The sequence below is a fragment of the Canis lupus genome, chromosome 19 (genome assembly GCF_003254725.2).
Source record: "Canis lupus dingo isolate Sandy chromosome 19, ASM325472v2, whole genome shotgun sequence".
Lineage (NCBI taxonomy): Eukaryota > Metazoa > Chordata > Mammalia > Carnivora > Canidae > Canis > Canis lupus.
Window position 1 is genome coordinate 37,252,147 of NC_064261.1, and position 19,436 is coordinate 37,271,582.

Here is a 19,436-nt window from a genome sequence, read left to right on the forward strand (position 1 = left end):
CAGGTAACTTTAATATTAATAAGGATAAGCCCACTCAAGACACACAAATGAAAGAAAACATGTATATATATTCTTCCCTTTGAAGCCCCACATATAAGAGGAGGTAACATTCACACTGAGACAGACTCCACTGCCTACATGCACACACAAACACAGGCACACATCAAGGTTACTGGAGTTTAACTTTTTTTTTTTCCTTCTTCTCTTACAACTCACACATCTGCTACCTGCAATATCTGAGCCTAATGATCGTATAGTCTGCTATAACCAGGTAGGAAGCTGAATATGAGAAGGAAAGCTGAAGTCAAACCTGATATTCAGTTTGAAAGACTGTTTATTAGAATCTTAATCTTCTCAGGGCACATGGGTGGCTCAGTGGGTTAAGTGTCTGCCTTTGGCTCAGGTCATGATCTCAGAGTCCTAGGGTTGAACCCTGGCATTGGGCTCCCTGCTCAGCAGGGCCTCTGCTTCTTCCTCATCCTCTGACCTCTCCCTCTCCTTCTAGTGCTCTCTTTCAAATAAATAAAATCTTTTTTTAAAAAAAGAATATCAGTTGTCTCTAGAGATGGTCTGAATGGAGAGCTGTAAGTGGTTTGTCTAAGATAGATGCTCAAGGAGGAAAGGTCTGGACTCAGAACCTGGCACTGAACTGAACTTTCAAAGAACCTTCCAATCAAGTTCATCGGTGTCTAAAATTTAAGGTCCTTGCAGCAGATGGGCTAGGCCAGCACATCATTTCATTACATAGCTAGCCAGAAGTCATCACATATCTGGGACACAAAACACTTGCCAAGAAAGACTAAACATTACAGGAGACTCATTTTAGACTTAAAGACATATGCAGATTGAAAGTGAAGGAATGGAAAAGGATTTATCATGAAAATAGAAATGAAAAGACAGCCAGATAGCCATACTGCTATTGGACAAAATAGACTTTAAAACAAGAGAAAGCGGACACTGCATAATCATAAAGGGAACAATCCAGTAAGAAGAAATAACAATTGTAAATAGTTATTCATCCAATATGGGAGCACTTAAATACACAAATCAGCTAATAATAAACAGAAAATAATCAATAGTAATACAATAGCTGTAGGGGATTTTGCTATACCATTCATATCAACATAAGACATCTTAAGACGTACATCTTTTTTTTAATTTTTTAAAATATTTTTTATATGTTTGACAAAGAGAGAGAGGCTGAGAGAACACAAGCAGAGGGAGTGGAATGCAGAGGGAGAGGGAGAAGTAGGCTTCCCACTGAGCAGGGAGCCTGATAAAGGACTGGATCCCAGGACTCTGGGATCATGACCTGAACCAAAGGCAGATGCTTGACCCACTGAGCCACTCAGGAGCCCCAGGATGTACATGTTAAGTACAATGTAAGTACATCCTCAGATCACTTAAATAGAAAATCAACAAGGAAACAGTGACTTTCCATGACACATCAGACCTGATGGATGTAACAGATATATTCAGAACATTCCACCTTAAAACAGCACAATACACATTTGTTTCAAGGGCACGTGGAACATTCTCCAGAATAGATCACATATTAGGCCACAAAATAAGTCTCAACAAATTCAGAAAGACTGAAGTCATACATGCATCTTTTCTGACTACAATGCTATGACATTAGAAATCAACCACAAGAAAAATCTGGAAAGAACACAAATATATGGATATTAAATAACATGCTATTAAATAATAAATGGGTTAACCAAGACATCAAAGAGGAAGTAAAATAAATATATGGAGACAAATGAAAATGAAAACACAACAACTCAAAATATTTGGGATACAGCAAAAGCTGTTCTAAGAGGAAGTTTATAGGACTACAGGCCACCTCAATAAAAATCTCAAATAACATAACCTCATACCTAAAGGAGCTAGAAAAAGAACAAACAAAACCCAAAACCAGAAGGAAGTAATAAAGATTAGCATAGAAATAAATGAAATAGAAACTAGATTGATTGAATGAATGAATGAATAAATGAATAAAAAAAATAGATCAATGAAACAAGGAGCTGGTTCTTTGAAAAGTTTAACAAATTGATAAACCTTTAGCCAGACTCATTTAAAAAAAAAAGAGGAGGATGCAAAATGAGTAAAATCAGAAATGAAAGAGGAAAAATAATTACCAACACCATAGAAATACAAAGAATTATAAGAGAATATTATGAAAAATTATATGCCAACAAACTGGACAACTTATTTTTTTTTTCGAACTGGACAACTTAAAGGGAATGAATAAATTCCTAGAAATATAAAACCTCCCAAAACTGAATCAGGAAGAAATAGAAAATTTGAAGGCTGATTATCAGCAATGAAATTGAATCAGTAATCAAAAACTCCCAACAGACCAGATAGCTTCACAGGTGAAGTCAACCAAACATTTAAAGAAGAGTTAATACCTATTCTTCTCAAACTATTCCAAAAAATAGAAGAGGAAGAGAAGGATACAAAATTCATTTAATGAAGCCAGTATTCCCAATATAAAAACTAGATAAAGACACCAAAAATAGAAAAAGACACCAAAAACAGATGAAAAGAGAACTACAGGTCAATATCTCTGATGGACACACATGTAAATATTCTCAACAAGATATTAGCTGACCAAACCCAAAAATACATTTAAAAAACCATTCATGCGGCACCTATGTGGCTCAGTAGGTTAAGCGTCCAACTCTTGATTTCAGCTCGAATCATGATCTCAGGATCCTGGGATCCAGCCTCAAGTTGGGCTCAACACTTAGTGCAGAGTATGTTTCAAATTCTCTCTCTCCCTCTGCCCCTCCTCCCACTTGTGTTCACTTCCTCTCTCTCAAATAAACAAGCAAGTAAATATCCCTAATTAAAAAAAATAAAAATCATTCATCACAATCAAGTGTGATTTATTCCTGGGATGCAGGAGTGGTTCAATATTCAAAAATCAATAAACATGATGCATCACATCAACTAGAGAAAGGATAAAAAAAACCATATGACACTTGACGGGATGAGCACTGGGTGTTATACTATATGTTGGCAAATCGAACTCCAATAAAAAATATACAAAAAAGTATGACCATTTCAAGAAAGAAAAGAACAGAAAAGGCATCCAAATTAGTAAGGAAGAAATAACACTTTTACTATTTGCAGATGACATGATACTACATATAGAAAACCCTAAAGACTCCACCAAAGATTACTAGAACTAATAAATGAATCCCATAATGTTACAGGATACAATATCAATGTATAGAAATCTATTGCCTCATATACATTAATAATAAAGCAGCAGAAAGAGAAGAAAACAATCTCATTTATAATAACCCCAAAATAATAAAATACCTAGGAGTAAACTTAATCAAAGAGGTAAAAGACCTATACTTTGAAAACTATAAACAACGATGAAAGAAATTGAAGATGACACAAAGAAATGGAAAGAAATACCATCCTCATGGTTTGGAAGAACAAATAGTGTTAAAATGTCCATACTACTCAAAGCAATTAACATATTTAATGCAATCTCTATCAAAATACTAATAGCATTTTTTACAGAACCAAAAAAAATTTTTTAATTTGTATGGAACCACAAAAGACCCTGAATAGCCAAAGCAATCTTGAAAAAGAAAAACAAAACTAGAGGCATTACAATTCCAGACTTAAAATTTTATCACAAAACTTTTGTAATCAAACAGTATGATACTGGAACAAAAATGACACATAGATGAATAGAAAAGAATAGAAAACCCAGAAATAAACCCACAATTATATGATTCATCTTTGATAAAGAATGTAAGGAATTCAATGGGAAATACCATCTCTTCAATTAATGGTGTTGGGAAAAGTGGACGTGCAAAACACACAAAGGAATGAAATTAGACTACTTTCTTTTACCATACACAAAAATAAAATCAAAATACTGTATGTTAACTAACTAGAATTTAAATAAAAATATGGAAGAGAGGAAAAGAACTCAAAATGGATTAAGGTCCTAAATATAAGGCCTGAAACCATAAAAGGCCTAGAAGAGAGGAGAGGCAGTAATTTCTCTGACAATAGCCATAATAGCATCTTTCTTGACATGTCTCCTGAGGCAAGGGAAAAAAAAAACAACTATTAGGACTAATCAAAATAAAAGGCTTCTGCAGAAAGGCAACAATCAATAAAACTGAAAAACAACTTATAAATAGGAGAAGATATTTGCAAAAGACATATCCAATAAAGAGTTAGTATCCAACATATATAAAGAACTGATACAACTCAACAACCAAAAATCAATAATCCAATTAATAATGGGCAGAAGACATAACATTTTTAAAAATGCATATGAAATTAATTTAACCAGAAAAGGATCAGGCAAAGTTTGTCCTCATAGTTGCACATTGGTGATTTTGCAATTTGCAAAATAATTTGGGGATTCCAAAGAAAATATAGAGTAAGTCCACCATCAAAATGAATGATGAACCAAGATAATAAACCACCTTTGTGACCCATTTTATACTGAAATTCTTAGAAGCAGACCTCATCTACTAATGACCATTCCACACAGTTTTCATGCTACTGGCTTCACTGACTCCCTTTCTCTGTCACTAGGCTTTTTAACTATAATTTCACAGAATATGCCAGTTACCTTAGGCATTTCCATGACAACTCAGGGGAAATTAATACCATGGCTCAAATTTTTATTTATATATTTAAGAGTCTTCTCTGCATCAGTCTTGTTCTTTGAGTTTCCCTGTCATAAAAACTACCAAGTATCACTGTTTTCCTACTCCCAAATTTGATCAAATGCACTTCAAATCAGGGAAACACAGAGAACGGGGCCCACAGTGCTTTCAGAATGGAATGGAATGCAATAACAAGATCTACTGAAGAAACAGATGGAATGTGGTTTCATAGGAAAATCTAAGCCGAGTTTGGAGATTACCAGATTACCAGAGAGCTCTCTGCAGGAACAGCAGGTAGATGCCAAATGAAACTTGAGTCCTTGTTAGAGGCGTCCACACAAAGGCGGCTCTTTGGTGTTCTATGAAGTCAGGTATTACCACACACCTGAGCTGTGTTCAGTGAAGGAGTCAGGTACATGAATCAAGGCAGGAAGGAAGAGAAGGAGGGAGAGGGGAAATGAAATAATAGAAGTTGCAATAATTGGATTAGTGACTCCAGACAGAGCAATAGAAATAGGAAAAGATGGGGGGCCATCACAAGGAGAACCCTCCCTTGGGGATCCCTGGGTGGCTCAGCGGTTTAGCACCTAACTTTGGCCTGGGGTGTGATCCTGGAGTCTGGGGATCTAGTCCCGCATCGGGCTCCCTGCATGGAGCCTGGTTCTCCCTCTGCTTGTGTCTCTCTCTGCCTCTCTGTCTCTCATGAATAAATGAATCTAAAAAAAAAAAAAAAAAAAAAAAAAGGAGATCCCTCCCCTAGAAAGACATCCTGCATTCATTTGTACCTATCAAAACCTTCCCCATCTTGCAGTCATTCCTGAGACCATTGTTCCTGTAACAACTGCAAAACAGCAAGACCTCCCCTTTGATACCTAATGTCCTTTATTTACATCAGTGTTTCTCAACTGGGAGTGATTTAGCCTGCAAGGAGACGTTGTAAATGTCTAGAGAATTTTTGGTTATTACAACTAGGAGGGTAGACTGGCATATAATGGATGGAAGACAGGAATGCTGCTAACATCTTATAAAGCACAGGCCAGTACCACAGCAAAGGGCATCAGTAGTGTTGTTGAAGTCTCTGGTCTACATCACCGTCAGCTGGCCCCAAACCCTCTTGGCCTTGAACACTACCTCCATGTTCTGGGTATATGTCTGGACTCTCAGTCCAGCTTATAAGTATCTTTGGGGCATGGAGCACCTTTGGTTCTTCATGCCATCACCCAGCATCCTACAGCAGGTAGAGTGTGTAACAAGTAGAGAAGAAAAAGTGCAAGATATGTTCATTCTCCTGAGTCAGAGTTGAAGGATTTGCTTCTTGGCAGCACCGTTGCCAAACCTTGCTGGGCACAGAATGGCATAGCAGAGGCATCTTTCCCATCTGAACAATGGGCAAGGGGCGAGCTGCTTGGGTGACAGAGACAGTCCAAGAACTAACTCAGCTAAGAATGAAGACGTGGGGGCTAGGCTGCAGCATCACATCCAATAGTCAGTGAAGGAAAACACTGAAAAATGGGCATCTCAAAATTTAAATGATGTTTTTAGACACAATTTAGAGAAAAGGCCAAATGCTATAGAAACCAGGTAAAAATGGATCTGTGCTGCTGGGGCTCTGCTAGTCCTCTGCACAGAACTGACTACAGATGCACCTGGGCTTTTTGAGGCTTTTGCTGAGCAGAAATATCATGGAAAGCCTCTCTCTCTTTCTTTCCTTTCTCTCTCTCTCCCTCACCACCACTTCTCTCTCTTCTTCTCCCCCCACCCTATCTCTTTCCTCACCCTCTCACTCTCTCCCTTTCTCCCTCCCTTTCTTCCCCTCTTTTCCTTTCTTCCTCTCCCTCTTCCCTGCCCTATCTTCTCTATATCCTTCCCTCCATTCTCATCAGTCCAGAAAAAGCACAATCACCTCTGCCATAGAGCTTCCAAAGGCCCATCCCGCTGCCACCAGCCTCGAGTGTGGGTCTCCTACTAAACCATTTCATAACTGATGGTTCCAGAGCTGTTGCCCCACTGGGCTGTGGGTCATCTCCCTGGTGCTGAGATCACACATTATCCTTTAGTCCATTAGTACCCAGTAGAGTCCTAGGCATATCCCATCTGCCTGATAGGCAGCAGTTTTGAATTATTGAAAGGGAAGACTTGTGCCTCTATGACATGAACCCACACCTTGGGTAAAGGGCCAATTCCCAGCCAGCACAGCAGAGAAGCTGGGCAGCATCAGGTGAGGACATCTCAGATGCTGCTCAAATGACAAAGTCTGTAAGCTCGAAGGCATTCCCATCTGGGAAAGAGAAGTAGCCACAAAGTTCTCATTCTAGAATGCCCCTGCATTAACTGCATGTAAATTTCTGAGCATTCACTTCTAATAAAGATAAAAAGCATTTGTAGGACACCTGGGTGGCTCAGCGGTTGAGTGTCTGCCTTCGGCTCAGGGTGTGATCCCGGGATCCGGGATCGAGTCCCACATCAGGCTCTAATTTAAAAAAAAAAAAAAAAAAAAAAAAGCATTTGAGGCTGCCCCTAGATGTTAGTTTTTTTCAAGCAACATGAACTGTACACTTCTAAACACACATTTGCCAAGACATAGCTTTTCTTTTTCTACCTATCCTATCTGATGGCAAAAACAAAAACAAAATCTTGACCTAGTCACTCCAGAGTTTTCTCAAGCCAATTTTCTCAGGGGTTCAGGTTTAAAGGACTATCACATTCAGCATTAAAATGCTCTCCCTTGTCTCTCCCTGCCTTGCTTGGCTGGAGTCACTATGGAGTTCCTGCAGGAGAAGATTCCTACAGGAGATGAGGGGACAGCGAATCCACTGCCTGGTTCTGCTTGTCTTCTCTTCAATGCTGGCCTTTGCTCTAGATGTGTCTCTTCTCATCCGAATTTTAGCAGAACAGCATTCCTCCAGTGATGGCTGCTGGACGATCTGCGGAATCCCACAACTCCACTCTGGTGGCATGGCAAAGGACTGAGGCTCGGCCCATCTCTGGCAGGTTTCCTCCTGCTTCATTCTGATGCTCTTCCGTGGGATCTGCCCTTCTTCTGTGGGCCTTCTCTCTCCTCCAGCTCAATGCTGGACTCTGCACACAGAAACTCCCTGAGACCTATGAGCTGATGGCAGCCCCTGTGGCATGAATCATCCTGCTGCCATTTCCACTGTGCAGCTTACCCCAGAGCATGTGCCCCGAGGTGGCTTCTGTCCTTGCTGGACCACACCCCTAGATGGTCACATATTCCTGTCTGATTCCCTAAAGCTTCAAACAGGCTTCCATCAGATGCTGCCCCAGCTTACACCTGAGTCACTTGCTTCCATTTCAAACCTGCTCTTTATTCTTCCTCCACAGAGCTGTTTTCTCTGCTGGAAGAGGGGGCTACAGAAAACAATGAGTATAGGGACCTGCTGAGTCTGTTTGCGTTCTCCTGATGAACTTCTCTTTTATCTTGAGAGCTGACTTCTGAACCTACAAGTCAAGATGCTGGCAAACTTATTCACTCATATGTTTCAAACAATTTCGGAAAATTTCATACCCCTGCCTAGGGTAACTGGCTAACCAACTCCTAATTGCCTGTGAGGTTATTAATTAACGTACAAGAAAAACTTGGCAAGTATAGAATTTTGTGACATTCCAATTCATTTTAAGTGTTTAAATATAGGTTTGCTTTTTTTTTTTTTTTTAAGGGCAATGTTTTCCTGTTTTCTTTTTCTCTTTTCTTTCTTTCTTTCTTTCTTTCTTTCTTTCTTTCTTTCTTTCTTTCTTTCTTTCTTTCTTTCTTTCATTAGTCTACTTCATTGTCCAAAATGTTCTCATTCTCATAACTGACCTGCTTGAGGTCTTTAAATAAAGCTAGTAGGCATCCAGGATTCACTTTATTTAATTCTTCACATGGGGAAAGAGAAAATAAGACAGGACAAAGGACTAACACCCTTAAAGTGGTGGTAACACGATCTAGAGAAGTAAGTACAGCACTTCAGGACCCTGTAAGCACGATGGAAGTGCTAACATGCAGACATAAGGGGCCCAGAAACTTTGTCAAATTGGAAAGAACTTGGAAAGACAAAAACTAGAAGAGTTTTTTTTTGTTTGTTTGTTTTTGTTTTTTTGAGTTATACATCTCTGGGTATTGCTTGAAAATACCTTCTTTATCTATTAAGGGAAGTGGAGACCCACTTTCCTTCTCACTCTTTACTGTCAAGCAAGAGGATAAGGAACTTTGCCCTCCTTACCCCAGTGGGGTTTTAAAAGGATAAAGTGAGATAGCAGATGTGAGACATCAAGCTAAAATCAGATTATTAGAAGTCTCTCTGTGAGTGCTATCTCCGAGGATTGACCAGGGTTCTGCGTTTGGATCATTGCCTTTCCACTGATTCAGGCAGAACAAGAGTCAGGATTCTCCCCTCACCAGTTGGCCAACACCTCCGAATCCAAGGCCATTGCTCCTTTGAATCCAACTGTTCTCTGAATGATCTTCCTCAGCAGACTTCTATGACCTTCACTCACCATGATTCCTCAGGGATTGTGCTCTCCATGTGAAGAACTGTCTTAACTAATTCTTTGCCTTTTAAGGTCTCAAGGGGCCAGAATAGATGCCATCGAAAATAAGAAGCAATCTCTTTTATATGAGGACACTAAATATTTCCTGTGACTGAGAGATTCATTTAGGACAGGAAATAATTTATTAAAAGGCCATTCTCCTTATTTAAGAAGTAAGCTGTAAAAGTATCAGGTAATTTAAATTTCCCATGTTTCATTGCCTTGAAATGGCTCCCAAATCTAGCTTGGTCTCCATTATGGTGACAGATGGGATTTTGAAAAGAAGAAAGTCATGATAAGAATGTTTTACAAGTTGAATCTTATAGATTTATTTACAAATGTATAGGACATCAATTCTTAAAAGCCTACATTATGTAAAGTGTTGGAGAAATAAAGATATCAAGAATAAAATGCAAAGCAACTAGTCTTAAATGAAACTTTAAAAAAATATTTTAGGGATCCCTGGGTGGCGCAGCGGTTTAGCGCCTGCCTTTGGCCCAGGGCGCGATCCTGGAGACCCGGGATCGAATCCCACGTCGGGCTCCCGGTGCATGGAGCCTGCATCTCCCTCTGCCTGTGTCTCTGCCTCTCTCTCTCTCTCTGTGACTATCATAAATAAATTAAAAAAAAAAAACTTAAAAAAATATTTTATTTATTTATTTGAGAGAGACAGAGACAGAGCATGAGCAGGGAGAAGGGGGCAGAGGGAGCAGGAGAAGCAGAACCCCGCTGAGCAGGTATTCCTATGTGGGGCTAGATCCCAAGACACTGAGGTCATGACCTGAGTCAAAATCAAGAGTCAGACGCTTTACCGACTGAGCCAACCAGGCATCCCTAAATGAAACTTGTTTTTTACTGCTAGTTTTAAAACACTTTTCATATACATCTGACTTAATTCTCATAAATACCTGTGATATGCTTATTGCTATTGCTAATAAATGAGAAAATGGAGGCTGATTTTGGTAGACCCTGAACTAAAATTCCAGTTCCTGTAACTTCAAACTCCAAATCCTTTTCACTACACAACTCTCAGGCTTTTGGTTTGTAGTAAATAAGCGTCCCTCAGAGGTGTAAATGCAAAGTGCTCTTTGGTTCTTCCAGCAAGCAATCACTTCTCACTGGAGCTCCCCAAGGTTTAATAGGGTGGGTTGTCATTCCAGTTGGTCCCAGAGGAAAGATAGGATCTTGACAGCCCTGAGAGAGTGAGTAGGGGATAGTTCAGGGGGAGGGGTGTAGGTGAACATAAGCACAGAGGTAAAAGGAAGCTAAGTAATTTTATAGAATAGCAATTAGAGCAGATTGCTATAATATGGAGCCCCTGGAGAAAACAACAAAGGAACAGTAAATGAAAAAAAGAGAGGTTGCACAGGACCTTTCAATCGGGTTGAAGGATTTAGATATCATTCAGTGTCCAGTGTGTGTGTATTTGTGGCAGGGTGGTGGTGGTTTCAGATGAAGATGGTGTGATTCAGCTTTGTGTTTCAGGGAAATCAGCCTTGTGATAATGAAAGACAGACCTGCAAAGAGAGGAAACAGGGACTGAACAATTGCAGGAGACAAAGTAAGAAGCTCTCCTTTGAGCTCAAGGAAGAATTTATATAGTGGTTGTAGGAGAGGGGAAGAAAAAAAAGCAGAGAAAGAAGAAACATAATAATTAGAAAATCTAAAAGCCTTAATAATTTATAGAAGGTTGACAGTAAGAGAAGAATGGAAGTCCTGTGGTTCATGTTGGGCCCCTGGAAAATTGATTGATGTCCCAAATATATGTGATCTTAAAGAAGAGAGTTCTTCAGAAGCCTGAAGTTTTCTAAGGATAAAAGAAAATAAAAATAGTAAAATAATAAAAAACAGCTAACATGCACTTGCACACTTACTGTGTACCAGGCATTTCTAAGTTCTTCACATGTAATAGCTCATTCAATTCCCACAATTGTTGTGAGCTAAGTAGGATTATTACACCTATTTTCACAATGAAGACACTGAAGCAAAGAAAGTTAAAACAACTCGCACCAAGATCACCCAGCTAATCAGTGTGGGAGGCAGGAGGGATGTGGACCCAGGCAACCTGGCTCTGGAATCTATGCTCTTGACCACTATGTTCTGCTACCCTTCTAAGATGACCCTGGTTCTGAACATGCTGGCTTTACAGTGCTCTGGAGATGAAGATCCCTAATAAGAAGGTCAAACTCAAACTCCAGTAATTGAAAACTGGAGGTGCACATCTGGAAGGCATATGTGTGATGCGAAGGTGAAAGCTGGATCTGTGGAAGGGATAAGGACAACCAGGGGAGGTGGGGGCAGGGAGAGGCAGCAAGAAGTGAAGGGGAAGGAGGAGTAGGGATGGGAGAGAAGACAGAGAACACAAGCTGGAAATGTATATACTGAGTGAGAAAGAAGAGGAACCAAAAGCGTGCAGTCAATGAAGGAAGACTTTCAGATGAATTTCAAGCATGTTCTCAATTACATGAAATGGGGAAGACCAGTTAGGCAAGGAGCCAACCAACCAAAGGCTATTGGTAAAGCTGAGTGAGTGATTCTATATGGAGGGGGTTGGGTGAAGTTCAGGGCTTCGTGGAGCCCACGTGGATGACACACTTCCAGCTCCACCTATCATCCACTCACTGCCCTTCTCCCAACCAAACCATTGGGGGCACGAAATCAAATCACATAGATCCAAGAGAGGGTCAATGTTTAAGAGGAAATTCCATTTGCAACTTTTACTGAGCAACAGAAAAATTCAGAGATAAATGGCAAGGTCCCTGAACTCACTCTTTTAGTAGTCTTCTTACGTAAATAATTAACCCAAAGTTAATCTTATTAACAACCTCTTCTCAAAGTCTGTTTCTTTGTTTTAAATAAGGAAAATTCAGTCTCAAGTCAGTGTCATCTTGCTCCTCTACCTGTGGCCTTCACCTTGGTACCCTAAAGAGTAGCCAGTCTGTGTCCAGCCTGCTGAGACAGCGTTCCACATACAGTACTTCCAATGACCCTATCCATACATATTTGTCTTCCTCAGCTCTAAGCTCACTGCTGAGATTACTCACCAGACTAAAATAAACACACCTATTAAACATTATAAATAGATGTACATGAAGCAACAGACATAGTAACAGAATAAAACAGACACCGGCTGGAAGATCAATTTCCTTAGCCCATCTACCTAAAATGTATACTTCTAATTTATTCTTCCCATACTATTTTATATTAACTTCTGAAATGAAAGCGAGTATCATTCTCCTGTTGAATTTATTCTCCTCCTTGTCATAAGAAGTTTGATATTTATTCTAGAGGGGAGAAAGGCATCATCTGTAAGCTTCCAGAAACTCTTTGCCACAAATCAAACCTTTTGAATCATCTCAACATGGGGAAGTCCAGGCATTATTTCGACTTGGGAGGAAGAACAAGCACAAATTTAGCTAATCCATTCTGTATGGAATCGTGTCAAGTAATCCAGTTGTTTATCCTGAGCAGTCAAGAGGAAAGACTTGTTACATCTAAAGCATGTAAGTGCTTGATTTGGTTTTCTTCAAGATTTGTCCAAAGGCTACATATTGAACTATGCCTAGAAGTGCATGTTTGGGCAGCTTTTCCCTAAAGGATTTCCCTTCCTTTAAAAAAGCCTAATGATAAGAGAAAAAAAAAACAAAACCCACATTTCTGTAGGTATTTTAGCCTTTCAGTTTATGCGCTTCTTAATCTTTCTATCTTTCTCCTTTCTATAAAATGACATAGGTGACGAGGTGCTATGTTTCCACAGACTTATGTAAGATGTACACATGAGCAAAGACAGAGGCCTTTTTGCCCCACTGTGATGTACTTTGATACTTCTGTGCACTGGGTATATGACAAAGCTCCTGTCATACTGGGTTATATACCTCCCTGCTAGGCTGAGAGTGCAAGACCCAAGGACGGGTTCTGACCCACTCTGCATTCCCCTTGCCTAACATGGAATAGCTACTCTTGTAAGTCTTTGGTTGATCAATGAATGAATAAATGAAAGAATGTTCCCTTAACTGCTGTTGGCTCTCATGCATATTAGAAACTGAATTTCTGCCTCGGGCTTTTGTTCCTTTTTTTCTTAGACTCTAGCTTGAAGATTCAGTGCTCTTGTGCCGGAGGCAAAAGTGATTGAGAGGAATCTATTTTATACTCAGGATATTTAAAGGAATTTTATAACATATTACAAAAATGGGAAATTATCAAAAAGGGTGAATGCCATTTTATAGATCACAGGGAATATATGTTCTCCTGAAGATAGAAATACTAAACCCAGATAGCTCTGAAATTTGAAATAGGTGGATTTTTTCCCTTCCAACTTTAAGAATTCTCTGAACAAGAAAATAGTAGTTTGTCCTAAGGCACAGTAGCTCCTTTTAATAATATGTCTCTCCAATTTTCAAAATGTTCCCTCTCCAAAATCTCTAAGCCAATCTGAAGTAGATTTCATGTCAAGGTTGTGATCAGAGATTGTATCATCTTGACCTTACCACCTTTTCTCTGCTATATGCCATATTGATTTGATCCATAAAGGGAGGTTAAAATATATAATGAACATCATTATGCCTCATCCAAATTGTACAGTTTTATAGTATTTTCTTTCACAAGAAGTTATAAAACTTAGAGGCATAAGGACCCTTAGAATCCAAATAGCACAATTTCCATCAATTTTCCAAACTGTTCTGACAACTTGGCTGTGTGCCCGTGCCTTGAGCACCTCAAACTCACTGTCTTTCAGGCAATCCATGGATCTCAGCAAAGAGGTCCTGTGACAAGGTATCAAAGATGTACTTTCCAGAAATATCCATTGATTTGTCAAAATTTAGCCTGTTGAGGTAATACAGGCTAAAGTTGAGTCTTTTCAAATAAACATCCACACAAATAACTTGAGGATTTAAAAGAAAGCTTATTTTTTTTCAGGCTGATTCTTCTTATTCTTTAGGCCAATACTGCAAGTTCCATCTATTCCTCAAGTAATGTCATCTTGAGTCATTTACTCTAATGGTCATTTTTTTTCATAATACATTCCAAAACATCCAACAAATTTCATTAGTATTTGGTAACCTCCACTGAATATAATTATTTTCAGTTTAATTTGAAAAGTCCAAAGTAGAGGAAGAAGATGACCTTCTTTATTCCATTAATAGACCCTCTGGTTTACATATTACTTTTTTAGGAGCCATTCACATTACCACTATTTAAATACATTTTGCTTCTAAGTCAAGAGCACTCTAATACTCTAATATACACTTGGTTTTAGAGCCATGCCAAACTTTACATTTATTTCTATGAAATATCCTTTTCATTTTTTTCTTACCTTTTAACACCTTTCTTCAGCTGAAACTTGAAAAAATCCAGCGAGATATATATAACTTCTCAATGGGATATATATAACTTCTATTATCTTTATTCACATCACTGACCAAAACTTGCACAGTCCCAGGGTCATGAAAAAAGTGTGTAGCATTCCACAAAAACCTTCTTCTGGTTGACATCAGTCTTCCTTTGGGGGCAATAATTCAACCAAGATCTAATCCACCACATAATATTAGCATCCAGACCACATTTCTCCACTTTTTCCACAAGGGAAAATGAGAAACTTTGTGAAAGGTTTCCACATGATAAAACTAAAAGAATGTTTTGCCAAAAATACAAGACAGAGAAAAAATTTATTCTTGTATTACTCACCCTGTGTGTACTGGGTTAAATATTCACATCCACCCGGAACCTGAAATATGACCTTATTTGGAAATAGGGTCTTTGCACATGTAATCAAGTTAAGATGGCTCTTTGCAATGACTGGTACTCTTACAAGCAAACAGAGATTTGGACACAGATATAACACAGAAGGAAGACAACCATGTGAACATGAACGTAGAGAATGGAATTTTGCTACCATAAGCCAAAAATTGCTGGCAACCACTAGAAGATAGAAGATGCAAAGAAACAACCTTCCCTAGAGTCTGCAGAGGGAGTGCAGCCAGGTTGACCTTGGATTTATACTCTAGCCTCCAGAACTCTTGAAAGAACAAATTTTTGTTTTTCCAAGCCACATAGTTTACAGTAATTTGTTACAGCAGCTCCAGGAAACTAATACATTATGTATCATACGGAGAATGCTTTCTCCCCCCTACCTGCCCTAATCCTATAGGCACATCAAATATACCCCTTGCCTCAGTCTATTTCAAGTCCATATACAACTCTTCCTTTTCATAGTTCAGTCATTAAAATGAGGACTACACAACTTGGCAGCTAATAATGCACTCATTGTAATGTCTTACAATTATTCCTTGAGTAGTACTCTTATATTTCAAATTAGATTATAATCTTTGTGAGAATAGGACTAATATTTTGTCTTTTTGTATAGCTTACAGCACCAAAACCACATTCTGCCCATTGTTGGTAAAACATGATACCACATGTTCACACACAACAACGGGCCATGAGAAAACTGGCCTAGAAAGCAAACAAATTCATTTAAGATGAAGTCGTAATAGTTTCATCTGATAAACATCATTAGCAAGATACTATAGCACTTCTAAAAAATATGTTATAATATGTTAATAGGGAGAGAATGTTATATATTTTAAGAAATTTTCACCAAGGTAAATTTTAAAATTAATCTCTTCTTTTATTGGAAATGAATATTTTTTATAGTATGTATTTTTTCTTCTTTCCTCTTTTTGGTCTTTTGTCTGGTCCTACTCTTAGTTATTTCTTTAATGTAGGATATATGAATGCTCTATTCAAAAAGTGACCTGTAATATAAATATGCTTTCCATAGATCACTCAATATCAAGAGAGCTACCCCCCTAGACAAGCAGGAAATCTTGTGATCTATAGGGCCTGCACAGGGATACTTAAGCGAGACCTAGAAGCCATCCTCTACTCCAGTGTTAAGTTTATGGATCTCAGTACCTCTTTTTCATCAGCAGCAGTCGTGAAATGCAAAACAAGTTCACTGAGAACCAGCTTTCATCTCACCCTTCTCCACTTTTCACATTGCAAAGAAATTGAAGGCCCACATTTCAGTGAGCTGGGCCAGGACCTATTCATGTGCAGATACAGAAAGCTTATACCCCCAGCTTCAATGAGTACCCTTCTCCGTAATCAATTTCATCAGTGAAAGCCAAGTCATTTTCTGCTGAAAAGTGAGCTGTGATATCTTGTCTGTTTCCTAATGGATCTTTTCCCTGGAATGCCACACATGGCCATGTAACAATCATTCAAAAGTACAGCCTTTTATTTTCCTGCCAAGGTAACACATCCACCTCACTAAGAACACACTGATTTTTTTTTTTTAGCTAAACCTTCTTTTTCCATAGCAAGGCAGAGAGGGTGACCATGTCAATATCTATAAACCAGATGACCTGCATCTCTAATGCTATCTGAAGCCAGGTAACCCCACAAATCTCAGAGACCCCAGCCTGAAAAGGAATTATGACTTTTGACTTTTTTTTAATAAATTTATTTTTTATTGGTGTTCAATTAGCCAACTTACAGAGTAACACCCAGTGCTCATCCTGTCAAGTGCCCCCCTCAGTGCCTGTCACCCAGTCACCCCCACCCCCCGCCCTCCTCCCCTTCCACCACCCCTAGTTTGTTTCCCAGAGTTAGGAGCCTTTATGTTCTGTCTCCCTTTCTGATATTTCCCACACACTTCTTCTCCCTTCCCTTATATTCCCTTTCACTACTTTTGACTTCTTATGGGCTAACGTATCTCTATGGCTCTGCCACTTGGTACTTGACTAATAGGTGCTATTGAGGACAAGTCTTCTTAACCCAAAGGAGTGAGGAGAACTTCAAACATTTCCCCTCTGAAAGGGAAATGTATGTGGTCTTCCCTTGCACAATTTTACACTGAGTAAAGGGTAGGGGGGAGGTACATGCACACTGGAAGGAAAATTGAAGAAGAAACTTCATAGGAATGAAAGTATTCCATTTGGCATTCTTTAGGACAGGTGATCTAGCAAATGAGTCCTCTGAAATAGCTACCCAGCTCACTCCGCTACATTAGTATTTCAATTCTCTGAGATGGAGAAGAAAACAACCAAGCGGCCAAAAATAATAATGCTTGGCTCAAAAACTACACCATGCCAAATACAACCACCTCTCCTTGAGAAAACTGTTTCACATTTATGCAAGTTCAGGGCACACTGAAGGATATCCCTGTTCTCCAAGACAAGGGACCATTTGAAGAACCAAAGCATGAAATACAGCCTATCAGGAGAGCCTCAGTTCTGCAGGTGGTCTGTGTAAAGGGGAATATGGGATCAGAGGAAGCCCTGATTAAAAGGAATATGTGTCCAAGAAGGAAATCCACTGATGGAGAAAAATACATGGGCTATAAATTCAGACCTACTGCTGCCACTAATGGAATAAGGAAGCTCGCACTAAGAAAAGTCATTCACAGCCAGGCATTTAAGTGGCAGAGGTGAGGAGGAGGGCTGGGGGCTGGCTGATGCATTCCTTGCCTGGATACAGGTCCCCTAGTTGGCTCTTGTTAAACAATTTCTGAAACGTAAGAAGTGACATGACAGGAAGCTATTAGAAGGAGCAATGTGCAATCAATCTGTCAATTCATTTAGAGCAACATTGAAGTATCAGAAGTTAGACTGTGACACAGCAGAAAAAGTAATTGAAGTGAGGCACAGTTTTACCCACTCTTACTGTGTCATCCCAGCGCCAAGCCCTGCCTTTACCAGCGAAGGGTGGCACCTTTCCTCTGTGTTGCCATCTCCTGGCACTAGAAGTTGCTATATTTCAACTGACCACAATTTAGTATAACATATATCTTCATATCACCACATACTGAGCTCTGTGAGGGATCCTCTCTCCTTCATGTTTTTCCTCCTGTCCCTACCATTGTGACAAAAAATAAATTCATTATTGAGTCAGTGAATTTATACATAAAGCAGGAGGGTTCAAATATCTGCAAGTGAATCATTCAGTAATGAATCAAAAACAACTTTAATTTCACAGAAAAACAATGAACTTGAAGTGTTTTATCATTATTAGAACCTAACTTTAAAGGAAGAACAGCAGTTAGTAAAACAATATATGTTGATTCTCCCTAGCTATCATTAATTCAGCAAAATGAATGAATCATCTACCCATTTTAAGATTTATAGAACTACAGGATAAAAAACACTGTAATCTTCCGTCTCTTTAAAGCAACCAATAATTTTAAACTGCAATAATCTCAGTAGATGAAAATCTCACCTGATTTAAAGGATTTGAGGAAACATTCTGTATATCATTGATCAAATAACTCTGCTTCCAATAAAATTTCCTAAGATATTAGAAATAGATGTTGACAAATCCTTATGAACAAAGATGTTCACAGCTTTTTATGATAGGGAAGAAAGGAAGGAAGAAAGGAGGAAAATTCAGTTGGAAATTGACAAAATATTCTTTCAATGGAATATAACGTAGCCAGTAAAATAATATTAATTAAAATGTTATAATTCCACTGGAAATCATGGATAAGATAGTACTCATGAAAACAGAAAATGAAAGATTAAATCTTTCATTGATCTCTAATGAATGGATGGACAGATGGACAGGTGGATACTCACAAGGAAGGTAAGGAGGAAGAAGGGCCAAAACATCAGGTGGGTTTTCTTTCTTTGAACATTTATAGATATTTATAAGAAGCAGGGATTGTTTACATACTCAGAAACATATTAATGACAAATTGTTGAAAATAAAAAGTGACACAGGAGCCAGGTTTTGAGAACCATCTCCAATCACTTTCAAACCCTTTATTTACATGTTAGAATTTGTCATGTATTTCTAATTTACCTTATTATCTGAAAAACAGCAATCATTTCTGTTAATTAAATTGCTTTTTTGTTAGTCTACAGTTGCAAATCAGTGAAAAGGACAGTATATGTTCATTTTTAGTAATAAAACTAAGAAATTAAGCATCTATGAGTAGAAACTGAGAAATTAAGCTAATCATATTCAAATTTCTCTTTTAAGCTGAATTAAAAGAAAGACTTTGCCTTTGGGGGTAGGATATGTACATTGAGTAATATAATTTTTTAAAAGATTTTATTTATTTATTTATTTATGAGAGACAGAGAGAGCGAGAGAGCGAGAGGCAGAGACACAGGCAGAGGGAGAAGCAGGCTCCACCCAAGGAGCCTGACGTGGGACTTGATCCCTGGGATCATGCCCTGGGGTGAAGGTGGTGCTAAACCACTGAGCCACCTGGGCTGCCCGAGTAATATAATTTAAGTGGAATTAGCC

At 38.8% G+C, this 19,436-nt stretch overlaps 1 protein-coding gene across 9 annotated transcripts in view; it reads right to left on the reverse strand.

Annotated features, from left to right (window-relative positions):
- NCKAP5 (NCK associated protein 5) overlaps positions 1-19,436 on the reverse strand; it is a 960,379-nt gene that overhangs the window by 746,958 nt on the left and 193,985 nt on the right. The window contains exon 1 of one of the 9 annotated variants that reach the window (XM_049097389.1): positions 14,500-14,875. The exons of the other annotated variants lie outside the window; for them this stretch is intronic. The gene's annotated coding sequence lies outside the window, so the exon portion shown is untranslated. Of the gene's footprint in view, positions 1-14,499; positions 14,876-19,436 lie in introns of those variants that run through there. 9 annotated transcript variants of the gene reach the window in all.